Genomic DNA, 12165 nt, shown 5'->3' on the forward strand with positions numbered 1-12165 from the left:
TGTACTGCTCATTTGTTGCTTTTAGGTTTATATCCCACATATAAGTGATGTCATGTGATTTTCAACTTTTTCTATCTGGCCTATTTCGCTTACCATGATTATTTTAAGTTCTATCCATGTTGTCGCAAATGGCAGTATTTCATCTCTTCTTATGACTGAGTAATATTCCATTGTATGTATGTACCACAACTTCTTTAGCCAATCATCTATTGCAGGGCACTTCGGTTGCTTCCATGAGCTGGCCACTGTGAATAATGCTGCTATGAACATCGGTGTGCAAATCTTATCAGATATGGGTTTTCAAGTCTTTGGGATAAATACCCAGTAGAGGGATTGCTGGATCATATGGTAGAGCAATTCTTAGTTTTTTTAAGAAACTTCCATACTGTTTTCTATAGCGGCTATACCAATTTGGAGTCTCACCAGCAGTGTAAGAGGGTTCCTTTTTCTCCACATCCTCTCCAACATTTGTTATTACTTGTCTTGTTGATTATAGCCATTCTAACAGATGTGAGATGGTATTTCATTGTGGTTTTGATTTGCATTTCCCTAATAGCTAGCGATGTTGAGCATCTTTTCATATATTTGTTGGCCATTTGTATGTCCTCTAGGGAGAAGTGTCTGTTCAGGTCTTCTCATTTTTTGATTGCATCATTTGTTTCTTTGTTGTTATTGAGTTGTATGAGTTCTTTGTATATTTTGGGTATTAGGCCCTTATTGGAGATGTTGCTTACAAATGTATTTTCACATTTGGATGGTTGTTTCTTTACCTTGTTGACTTTTTTTTGTTTTGTTTTGTTTTGTTTTTTGTTTTTTGCTGAGCAGAAGTTTTTTAGTTTAATGTAGTCCCATTCACTTATTTTTGCTTTTACTTCCCTTGCCTTTGAGGCCAAATTCATAAAATCCTCTTTAAGTCCAAGGTCCTTGAGTTTAGTTCCCACCTTTTCTTCTATGCAATTTATTGTTTCAGGTTTTATATTCAGGTCCTTATCCATTTTGAGTTAATTTCGGTGTGTGGTGATAGACAACAGTCTAGTTTCATTCTTTTGTAGGTGGCTTTCCAGTTTTCCCAGCACTATTTATTGAGGAGGCTTTCCTTTCTCTACTGTATGTTTTTGGATTTTTTGTCAAAAATTATTTGCCCGTATAAATATGAGTTTACTTCTGGACTCTTGATTCTGTTCCACTGGTCTGTGTGTCTGTTTCTATGCCAATACCATGTTGTTTTGATTACTGTCACTTTGTAGTATAATTTGAAGTTGGGCAGAGTGATGCCTACAGCCTCGTTCTTTTTTCTCAGGATGGCTTTAATGATTAACGGTCTTTTGTACTTCAGTACAAATCTGATGATTTTTTGGTTCTATTTCTTTAAAAAATGCTGATAAGATTTTGATGAGAATTGCATTAGATCTGTATAATGCTTTAGGTAATATGGTAATTTTAACTATGTTGATTCTTCCAGTCCAAGAACATGAACTATCTTTTCATTTCTTTGTGTCTTCTTCTTTGATTTCTTTTAATAGGGCCTTGTAGTTTTCATTATATAGGTCCTTCACATGTTTCGTTAAATTTATTGCTAGGTATTTTATTTTTATTTGTTGCAGTTGCAGCAGCCCTCTTGACACCATGAGGAGACTTCTTGTCCAAAAAGACAATGACCCAAAGGAAAAGGAGAGGAAAGCTGGAGGAAAAGAAACGGTTCTGGGGACATCATTACAGGCGTCCAAGGCCAATTTTTAGTTTTGTAAAACAATAAATTTTCTTTTTTTCCCAGTTCATCCCAAGTCTGTTTTTGTCACTTGCCATATAACCATGATTGATCCACCAGTTCTTGTCACCCTCTGCCTTTTCGTGTAGCTGGACAAGGCCCTCTCCTGCCCTGAAACAGGGTGTGCCATAGAGTGGGCACCTCACTTATCTAGTGAACAGTTCTGGTCATCCAAGTATCTTCCTGACTTCCAGCCCCAGAGCTGAAACAGGCTTGCAGTCAAGAATTGCATCTAACCTCCAAGATCTCTACAGGAGGAGGATGCCTAGGGGGGTGGTGGGGGCATATCAGAGCATTTCCCTCCAGAAAGGCAAGCCCAGCATTGAGTCTCCATGGCCAACTTTAATTAACTGACGATTTAAAAAATCAAAACCAGTGTCTGGGGCATTCAGCATGTCTGGCTTCCTCCTTTAATTTCACGGGAATCCTGTTTTAGCTTTTGATAAAATGTTTCATTTTAAAGGACCAGATTCCTTTACAAGGTCAGCTCTACAGGTAAAAGACATTTTCATTAGAGAAAAGCAGTTCCCGGCTTAGACTTAATTGTGGGTTCAGAGACAGAAAATGCTTGCATCCTTGGGTGGTCCCTCCTGGTCCCTAAGGAGGCAATACAGCTGACATCTGGAGTAATTTCTTAAACACACCACACATGCTCAGGTTTCTCACCTGTGCCCTGTCCCCAGATACCCTCCACTTGCTCTTGGCAGACACACTCTCACTTGCATCTCCCTAGTCTGGGTATGGTCTTGGCTAACTCCCATGTCTTTGCTGAGGATTGTTGATTGCTTGCAAGGAAGACTTAAACATGATCTTTTTTTTGGCAAAAGGCTCTTTGCAGATGTGATTAAAGTCTTGGAGATGAGGAAATTTTCCTGGTTTATCTGGGTGGACCTTAAATGAAATCACAAGTGTTCTTATAAAAGGGTGGCAGAGGGAGGTCTGACACAAACACACAGAAGAAAAAGAGGCAGTGAGACCATGGAGGCAGAGCCTGGAGTGATGTGGCCACGAGCCAAGGGATGCTGGCAGCCTCCAGAAGCTAGGATTAGAGAGAAACAGATTCTCTCCCCTAGAGACTCTGGAGGAAGCACAGCCCTGCAGGCACCTTGATTTGGACCTCTAGAACTGGGAGAGGACAAATTGCTATTGTTTTAAGCTCCCCATTTGGTGGTGATTTGCTACAGCAGCTACAGGATGCTAACCCAGAAGCCAGTCTGAACTGTCATGAGCAGGCTAGGGACTTTGTGTTGAGGATGGGAATTAGGCTGATTCATGAAACCCAGAGTGGAAAGAGCACCAGCCCCCTAGAAGGGCCAGAGTGTTACCAGCTCCGTCCCCTGCCCTCCACCACTTCCTTGTGCTCTGTCTGCTCCATTTTCTCATTCCACAAGGAGAGACAAGTGGGAGGTTTGCAGTGAAGGGATCCTTACTTTTTCCTTGCATGATCTGAAATCATTTCACTTGTTACAACCAGTACTTTTGTTTGTGAAAAATGCCCAAGAAGGAAAGTTGAATCTAAGATGTGTTGGATTGCATCATTTTTCCCAGTTCCTCACCATCCCCATGTCTGTGCCCTGTGCTGTGTGACTTAGCAGCACCTTTCTTTAGGATGGAGTAGATGTTGTATCCCATTCACGAGGCTTGCTTGGTCCATGGAATGTGGGTAGAAGTGACAGCAAGCTGGTTGGAGCCCAGGCCTTAAGGAATATTGCTCTTCTGCTCACCTTCTAGAAGCTTCTGACCTCCTCCACAAAATGAGCTTCCCCTGGCAGCCGCATGTGGCCCCCTCAGCCTGGGGGCCTCAGGATGCATATGCAGGGAGAAGACACTTGAGCATGCTGGTTCTAGGGTGGTTTAGTTTGCAGTGTTATATGGCAGTGGGTAACTGCTACAGAAATTGGTACCTGGGACGGAAGTCTGCAGTTTGGAACTGGAGACCGTTATAAGAGGCTGGCAAAATGACGATCTGTGTTATGGAGTTGTTAAAACTGTCATTTGCAATAACTTGGAGGTTGCAAAGGGTATCTAATGCACTCATGACCTTGGGTGGGAAGGTCCAGGTAGAATGCTGTAGGCACAAGTGGATTCCAGCTGCCTGCATTTGATATGGAACTGCAAAGAGGAGACAGCTCAGGAGCAACATGGCCAGATCTCAGAAAGAACTGAGAGGAAAGGTAGAGAGTCCTGAATATCTGGGACTTGCTGGGTTGAAAAAGAAAACTATTTCTAATCTCCAGCATCTACATTTAATAAAAGAGTCTTAAATTAAGATATAGCCTGGAAGAGAAGTCAAATCGAGTGCATGGCTGTTAATACATAGCTTAGGATGATAGAGCAAATCAAAGGCATAACTCTCACAACCCTGTGAGGGCCTTTGGAAGAATTAAATGGTGCCTAGTAACTACTAGAAAGATCAATGGCCTGAGCTGCCCACAGTACCTGTAATTAAGTGCAGAGAGAGACATGTCTTAAAATGAATTGTAAATATGGCTTTTGGCATATGTAATCAAATATGTAGGAAACCCACCTTTTTGAGAGAGCTGCACTGGCAAAAGCCCACAATCTGGACTAAAAGAAATAGACTATTCAAGATGAAAAAAAAACTTCTGGCCACTAATTTTTTGTGGGCAAGATGTAGGCTGTCCTTCTCAGACGTAACTAAGGAGAATGATGGAGAAGGAAGGGTCTCCTTGAGAGCAGAAGCAAGAGCCACTGACAACAAGGGCTGAGGACTCAGCCCTAGGGAGTGGACTAAGGCCTGATCATAGAACACACCTGGGATTTAAGAATTGCTACTGACCAGTGACTGTTTGGGGCCTCCTTTTCTCCTTTTTGAATGAGAATGCTTATTGCGTGAGCCTGTCCCTGCTCTATACATTGAGGATGAGGGGAAGGGGTAGAGAGGTGCAGACAGCTTTCCCTTTCTTCCATACGTTTCCGGAGCAAGTGAAGCTAAGCTGTATCCAGATTTGATGTGTTACGAGATTCTGGACTCCTAGCTTGGTGCCCTGACTGGGTTTCTGGGGCAGGAGGGAGTGTGTTTTGCAAGTGGGAGAGTCTTGAATAGCTATATCCACAATGGCGGTCTGAGGTAGAGCACATCATTGTGCCCAATTCCTTACCTATCCCGTGACAGTTTCCAAGGGCTGCTGTAACACATATCATAGACTTGGATGGCTTAAAACAACAAAAATTTATTGTCCGTGATTCTGGAGGTTACAAACACAAAATCAAGGTGCTGGCAAGATCAGTTCCCTCTCTGAGGGAGAATCTGTTCTGTGCCTCTTTCCTGGCTTCTGATGGCTGTCGCCAACTCTTGGCATTTCTTAACTTGTAGACGCATCCCTCCAATCTCTGTTTCTGTTGTCACACGTTCTCTCTGTGTGTCACTGATTCTATGCTGCCACTTCTCTTCTCATAAGCACATCAGTCATATTGGATTAGAGGCCCACTCAAATTTGGTAGGATCTTATCTTAACTAATTGTACCTGCAAAGACCCCGTTTTCAAGTAAGTTCCCTTTCTGAGGTTTTGGGTTACCTGCATTTTTGGGGGAACATTATGCAGTCCAGGACATGTCCTCATGTCCACACCCTTTGCCATGTGACTGCAGATTCTCTCTCCATGATGGACAGTATGTCTGCCTCATTCATGGGGCATGTGTCTCACAGAATGTGGTAGAAGGGCTGGTGTGTCGGGTTAGAGCCTGGCTCTCAGAGACATTGTGCTTTCATGCTCACCCTTCTTGAAGCTTCTGATCTTCATGAGATGAGATTCCCTTAGGAGCTGCTGTCCCCACACCAGGGGCAACATGAGCTGATATGGATCAAAGCTGCCCTGTCAGGAGAGCTTCCTCGGCCAACGTGTGGAGCTGTGAGCCTGGGGACAACTCTTGTCTGACTCCACCAGGTTCTAGGGCGGTTCTCGAGGCAAGGGTTAACTGATGCGGGTGCGGAGGGGACAGGAGCAGCGGGGACGGCCTCTTCTAAGCTCTGCTCCAGCTGTCATGCTGGAACATGAACCTGGTGTAGCCAGAGTATTTTATTTTATCAAAAGGAGCCCAGAAACTAGATTTGTAATCTGCAATCTAATTTTTATATGTATGTATCTTATTCGATGTTTAAAAGAAAATCACTGTGCTGTCTCGACCCAACGTGCCTAAGGCAGATTCTGCCTGCAAGCCTTCAGCCTGTGGCCTAGGGTGCAGACTGGCTGGGTTCCTCTGCTCAGCTGCTTCCAGTCACAGGTGCCATCCTGGGAAGATCCCAATTTCAAGAGGAGGGGTTTCTCCTGTGTGATACGGAATCCCAGGGAGGCCCAGCAGTGACCCAGGATTCTAGTTGGAAGTGCAGATGGTCTCGCACAGACGAAGCGATGATGTAGGGGATTTGTCATCTCGATGCCTTTCTGCCCCTCACAAGGGCATCTTGGGTTATGTGGTTCAAAAGTATTTGGCAAGAAGATGCCTACAGAGTTCCTTTCTACAAAGATGGTGGGGTTTCGAGGATTCTTTCTTTAAAAATAAAATACAACTATCAGAGAAGAGGGACATCAAACACCACCAAGTTGAAACTGATTTTTCTGAACAAACATCTCACTTTAACTTTCAATTGAGACTAAGTTCATTTTCTCTCCCAGACTTCTAGAAGGTGGCATTCCAAATGTTTACATTTGTTTCATCTGCCTTTTTGCTAAGTCCTGGTCCCCCACCTCCTTTCTTCACTTCTCACTTGTCGTTTCGTTGCACACATATGCTCAACTTTATATTTACATATATCTCATTTTTATAGATGGCTTCTGAAATATGCCAGACGAAGAGTGAAACAGTCTTGAAAACAGCTGGAAAATTATGCAACAGTGGGGAAATTGGGCACATGCACATTCTGTACTGCAAAGTTGCACAACAGACCAAATTCGTTATAAGCGAGGCTGAAGGTTTTTTTTTTTTTTCCCCCCAGGACTGCTACTTGCTGGGAGGGGGAGGTCTCCTGCAGAAGCCATGTCTTCAGGAGCCTCAGTCTCCCCAAGACAGAGGAGGGGAAGGCTGGGCAGTGGCGACAGCACGGAGACTGCAGCCAGGGATGAAGTCTGCTGCCGCAGGGCTAAAAGCAGCACCTGAGGTCTGGTGAGGCCAAGGTCAGGGTCCGGCAAGGTCTTGGAAGCCAGGGGGTCTCGGAGGCCAAGGCCCAGATTCTAGTGAGAGGAATGGGGCCTTTGGAGGCATCTATTTTCCTGCCGCCATGTGGTGGGAAGTCCTGGCAGACGGAGTGCCTCTGATGGACCTTGAGCCACCCGTGTTGTCCCTGAATGTCTGCTTCTCTCAGAGCTCAAGGTCTTCATCTTCCCATCTTCAGGAACGTCTTCAGGACCATCCTGGCTCTGCAATTCTCAGGTCTCTCTGTGCCAAGGGAGGATTCAGGAGAGTAGGGCCTGGACCCTCAGACAGGGCTGGGTCATCCCTTGACCCTACTCTCCCTCAACTGTCTACCTCACTGTCTTACAGATTAGAACCCACAATAGGAACCAGTGAAACTTGTAGTCATGTTCAAAATCTCCATCGCCAACATCCAAAGATGGAGGAAAGGCTCTACTTTTGTTGCTCTAAAAAGATCTGAGGGTCTCAGTTGACCTCAGCTATAACGGGATAGCTAATAATGCAATTTTCCTGCTCAAATATTGAAGACAACATTATGGCCAACAGCGACCTTTTATTTGGGCTCTGTGTGAGATGCTGTGTGGAATAGGGGGTCTGGCATGAGCTGAAGGAGGAGTGCACATCAAAGGGTCTGCAAAAGTGGGTTGGGGGAAGATGGACACCATGGCACAGGCCCCTGGGGAAGGCATCCTTTGTGAAGCTGCTTCCCCGCCCTTGGCATTGGGTTCCAGGATGCTCGGAGGCATGGGGCAGGGCCCGTGGGCTCTGTAATGGTGGTAGAAAGCTGGAGTCCTGAGAGCAGCAAGTCTGCTGGGGGTATCTCCATCACCCTAGTAAGCAGGCCAGTGGCCCCCGCCATCACTGTGACCCCTGGGATTAGCCAGCAGCTCCCGTCTACATCCTTTATGGCCAGGGCAGGCAAGGACATGGTGGAGCCCGCAGGCTGGCCAGGCCATGCCAGGCTTAGCGCGGACCCTGCCGAGGGTTGCTAAGGAGTCTGGGGCTCAGCTGAGAACTTAGGCTGCCTGTTGCCTTGGCTGCTCAGACAGGAGATGGGAAATTGCCGTGGGGAATAGCGGTGGCCTGAGAGTCATTCGATTTCCTCTTTCTCATTTTCAGAAATGCAATTAGGGAGGCCAAGGCACTGCGTGGGCTCTGGAGCGTGTGTTGGTGTGTCTGGTTCTGTGGGCATTCGTGGGCTGGGGTTAGCTGCATCTGTGTGCTTGTTCATGCACATATACCACCACACATGTGACCTGGCATGTGTGTGAGCATGCATGTGCCAACAAATGCTTTTGGATGATCTCTTGGTGGGCAGCAGGGGGCCTGTGGTGCCATGTGGGGACCATGAAAAGGAGCATCTTGGAAAGTTCCAGCAACCTGAAGCTGTGTGTAGGTCCTGTGTGAGACAGCAGAGAATCCTAAGGTTGGGGGTGGGATGCTGAGGCAGGTTGTGCTGGAGAGCTGCCTCTTCCCCCGGGGCTGCTTGTGCCCCACGGGCCATGCATGGGCTGCCTGGGGGCAGAAGCCCGGGTCTTGGCCAACCTAGCTGAAGAAGGTCGAGGTGGGCCCTGCAGGTTGGGGTGTAGCAGGCTGGGTGGGGCTAGTGAGGATTGGGACAGCATTTGCAGGCTGTGCTTTCCCTCTGCTCCAGGTGGTGGCCGCCCCAAGGCCAAGTGGGCCCAGCATGGCCAGATGTGCTCATTTTTTCCCCCAAGAGAAGACAGAGATGCATATTTTCATGTGAAATCTTTTGATTTTTAGAAATCTCAGCAAATAATCTGAGTTGAAAACCCTGTGGGCTACCAGTAGGCAGTCCCTCCTGTGCCAGTTACAATAGTTGAGTTTATAAGCAGTGACTCTGCAACTTTAGGCAAAGAGCAGGGATTTGCAGGAAGGATGCTCTGTCCCAGCCCCAGAAGGCCAGGGTCTCAGAGATGCACCCTGTGGGCAGTGAGTGCTCGGGTTCTCGACGGGACTGGTGGGGGCCCATCTGACCTGGAGAGTGGCCAGAAGCCTTGGGGATAGTGTGAAGAGAATGCCTTCTCCTGAGGGGTTGCCTGGAACCAGATTTACAGAGAGCCACTGGCACAGGGACAAAACTTTATAACATTACACAAAAGATACAGGTATCTCTTTTTTTCCTCCTTTTTGCTAGAACAATGAAAAGAAGGAGACACGATTTTCCAGGGAGCTGAGGTGACCAGCTCCTCCATGAACATGACTCTAAATGTCCTGGGGATTTTGTTGGATCTCAGCATTTCTTCACAGGAGGAGGGACCCTCTGGAGGTGCTGGGTGGGAGGCCAGTCAAGAAGGGCCCTCCTAGAGGTGGTAGGTCTGAGATAGAGAGAGGCCTCCTGGAACCCCAGGAGGAGCACTGGGTCTCCAGGGAGTTTCCAGTGGCTGCAGTGATGACCAAAAGCCTTCAGCTATGCACCATGTCTCAGTCAGAGGATGCCACGGTTGGAGTCACCGCCAGACCCAGCTGTAAGCTCCAGCCATTTTAAGGCCCATACTCTCAATGCTGTGAACCTGGCATGTTGGCCAGACTGGAGGGAAGGCACTTGGGAACTTGACATGAAGGGAGGGTGATCTAAAGAGAGTAAACCCTGGAGGACAGGGATCCTGGAGTCTAGCAAGGCAGTGACCTGGGCCCTCAGTTCACATTCCCTGGATTGGAAGTGAGGAAATACCCAGTCAGGCTTATGAGGGATTTGAATACAAAACCCCACAAGTTATGTGCAAGCTTTACATGTGAAGACATGAATTCTCCAAGCTCTGAAGATGATGTCTTCTGGGAATTGGAGGTAAATGTAAAGCACGTGAGGAAGCAGGCCTGGGTAGCCTGGGACCATGCTGTGCTCTCATTCAGAAATAAAGGCAAATGCAGAAAAAAAGGCTGACACCTAACACGCGTTGTGTCCCAGATAGTTAGTCCAGGCTTGTCCCAGTAACACGCCCTGCCCCTCATTGACAACTCGTTCAGAAAAGGACATGTGACACAGCCTTGGCCCACAGACCAGAGGGGAGTCAGCTGGCCCTTCTGAGAGAGGGCAGGACACCTGTGTGTGGTTTGGCTATTCTTTTTGCTGGTCAGTAGCACAGACCCAGCTGGCAGATTGAGCTCTGAAGCTGTCATACCTGCAGACCTAGTACGTGAGAATGGGCTTTTCCTTATGGTTTAAGCTGGCTGTGTTACTTGCAGCCAGGGGACTCTTAAGGGACCCAGAGGTTTTTCAGATGGGAGACATGGACCAAGACCTCTGTCAGGAGAGGCCAGGCACAGGTGGACTCAGGTGGGCCCAGGACGTCACTTCCTGCCACACGCAGACATCCCCTTGAAAATTCTCCAGCCTCCCTGCCTCTCCACCAGGTTGAGCATATAGGCACATGGACAGCGACGGGTGGGCACTGAGCTTTCATTTTTCCTTAGATCATAACTGCTTATATCACATCTGAGCCTCCAGAGTGTTTCCATAGAGGAGTGTGGACTGAGCCTGGATCTCTAAGCTGCCAATTTTCAAGCACTTTGTCCTTTACTTCCAGGCAGAACTGATCAAAATGGTGGTGGGACAACTCTGTGTGAAACATGGCAGTGGAAAAAATTGCTGCCTGGACACCCCACATTTCTTCCGTTGTGCCTCCAGGGTGTGTGTGTGTGTGTGTGTGTGTGTGTGTGTGTGTGTGTGGAAAGTTGCTCAAGAACTGCAAGAACCACACTCCCCAAAGGCCACCCGCTGCCATGTTCTGTTCAATCAGCGTTCCTCTGACATATTGCTTACCAAGGCTGCTCCTGGCCAGTACTCTGTCAGCGCATCTGACGGGGCCACTGCGCCCGCTGTTTGCCAACAATGGATGGGGACAGAGGCCCCTTGACAAGGTCACCAAGACCTTATGGCTTGTTATGCTCTGTATCCAGGTTCCCAGGGGGCAGGAAGAGTCCGATCCCCTCCCCCAGCTTCTGAGAGCTTGCATATCTGGAGGGAGGATGGTGAAACCTCACTGCCTCCGTCTGTTTGCAGCCCGCAGAGTGGGCAAGGTCTGCCAAGGATGGTGACCTCGTCAAAGGGCAGAAGAATTTCTGGTTTCTGCTTGGCCACCAGGGGACAGGAGTGGCTCTGATGAAGTCTGTGCTGGCACATGTGGGCTAGAAGCCAGAGGTGGAGCAGAGAACTCTGCCCCTTGCTTCAGAATAAGGCAGGGCACAGAGGAGGACATTAACCTGTCTTCACGTCCCTGTTCTGAGGCATGCATGGTGATTTGTGACACTCAAGATGACTAGGAAATGTCCGCATCTCTTTCTGCACGTTACATCCTTGGGGAACTTTTCAGGGGGTTGGAGCTCATCCAGAATCATCCTCATCCTTCCCCCACACCATGCAGCCATTCTAGATCAGGGTTGCAGTTCCAATCCTTCAGGAACGAGGTTGGTAATGATCCTGAGCGATAGGCAGGTATAGGAAAATAGGCAATGGTGGGTACTGTGGCAAGCAGGAGAGTGTAGGTCAGACCTAAACGCATCCAAATTCAACTGAAAGCACATTCACATGGCACACTAAACAAGCATTGGAGCTGAGTTGGCCCCGTGGTCCTTGGTTTATGTCTTTGAGGACAGGTGATCGAGAAGCTGGGTGAAGTCCACAAGGGCCCCCTATGTGGAGGAGCCAACTGTAAATTTCGATGCACAAGTATCTGATTCATCCACTTGGCCTTGCAGGGTGTCGGTGTGGGGACTCAGGGGTGGGCTGGTCAAGGTTGTCTGCTTCCTACTTACGATGGCGAGTCTGAACCTGGGCCCAGCCCCAGGAAGCCAGGGGTGATGCGGGCAGGGATAGCGGCCAGGAGAAACTCAGGAGCATTAGGAAGACAAAGCTTCTTTCCAAAAAACCCACTGAGAGCTGGTATTCCAAAGTGTGTGAGGTCATTTAGTTACGTGGACTCTCAGAAAATGAACCGACTTGCAGGTGAGAGGCATTTTTCAGTCCTCCTTTCATCCTTCTCATCGCTCTGCTTCTGCTCGGCTGTCTCACCACTTTTCCAACTCTTGCTAATCAGCGTTGGCCTCGGTGCCCTTTGCGGGTAGTAGTATCTAGAATTTGGCACAACCTTTTTTTTTTTCATTTTATTTATTTTTGGCAGTTACCTTTGATTTTTGCAGAGATGTTGCCTTTTCATGTATGGTAGTGATTTAAAGTATCCTTTAAAAGCATAAGTACAGGACGAAGTACTATATCAAGAAAT

This window comes from Rousettus aegyptiacus, unplaced genomic scaffold (assembly GCF_014176215.1).
Source record: "Rousettus aegyptiacus isolate mRouAeg1 unplaced genomic scaffold, mRouAeg1.p scaffold_m13_p_7, whole genome shotgun sequence".
NCBI classification, from domain to species: domain Eukaryota; kingdom Metazoa; phylum Chordata; class Mammalia; order Chiroptera; family Pteropodidae; genus Rousettus; species Rousettus aegyptiacus.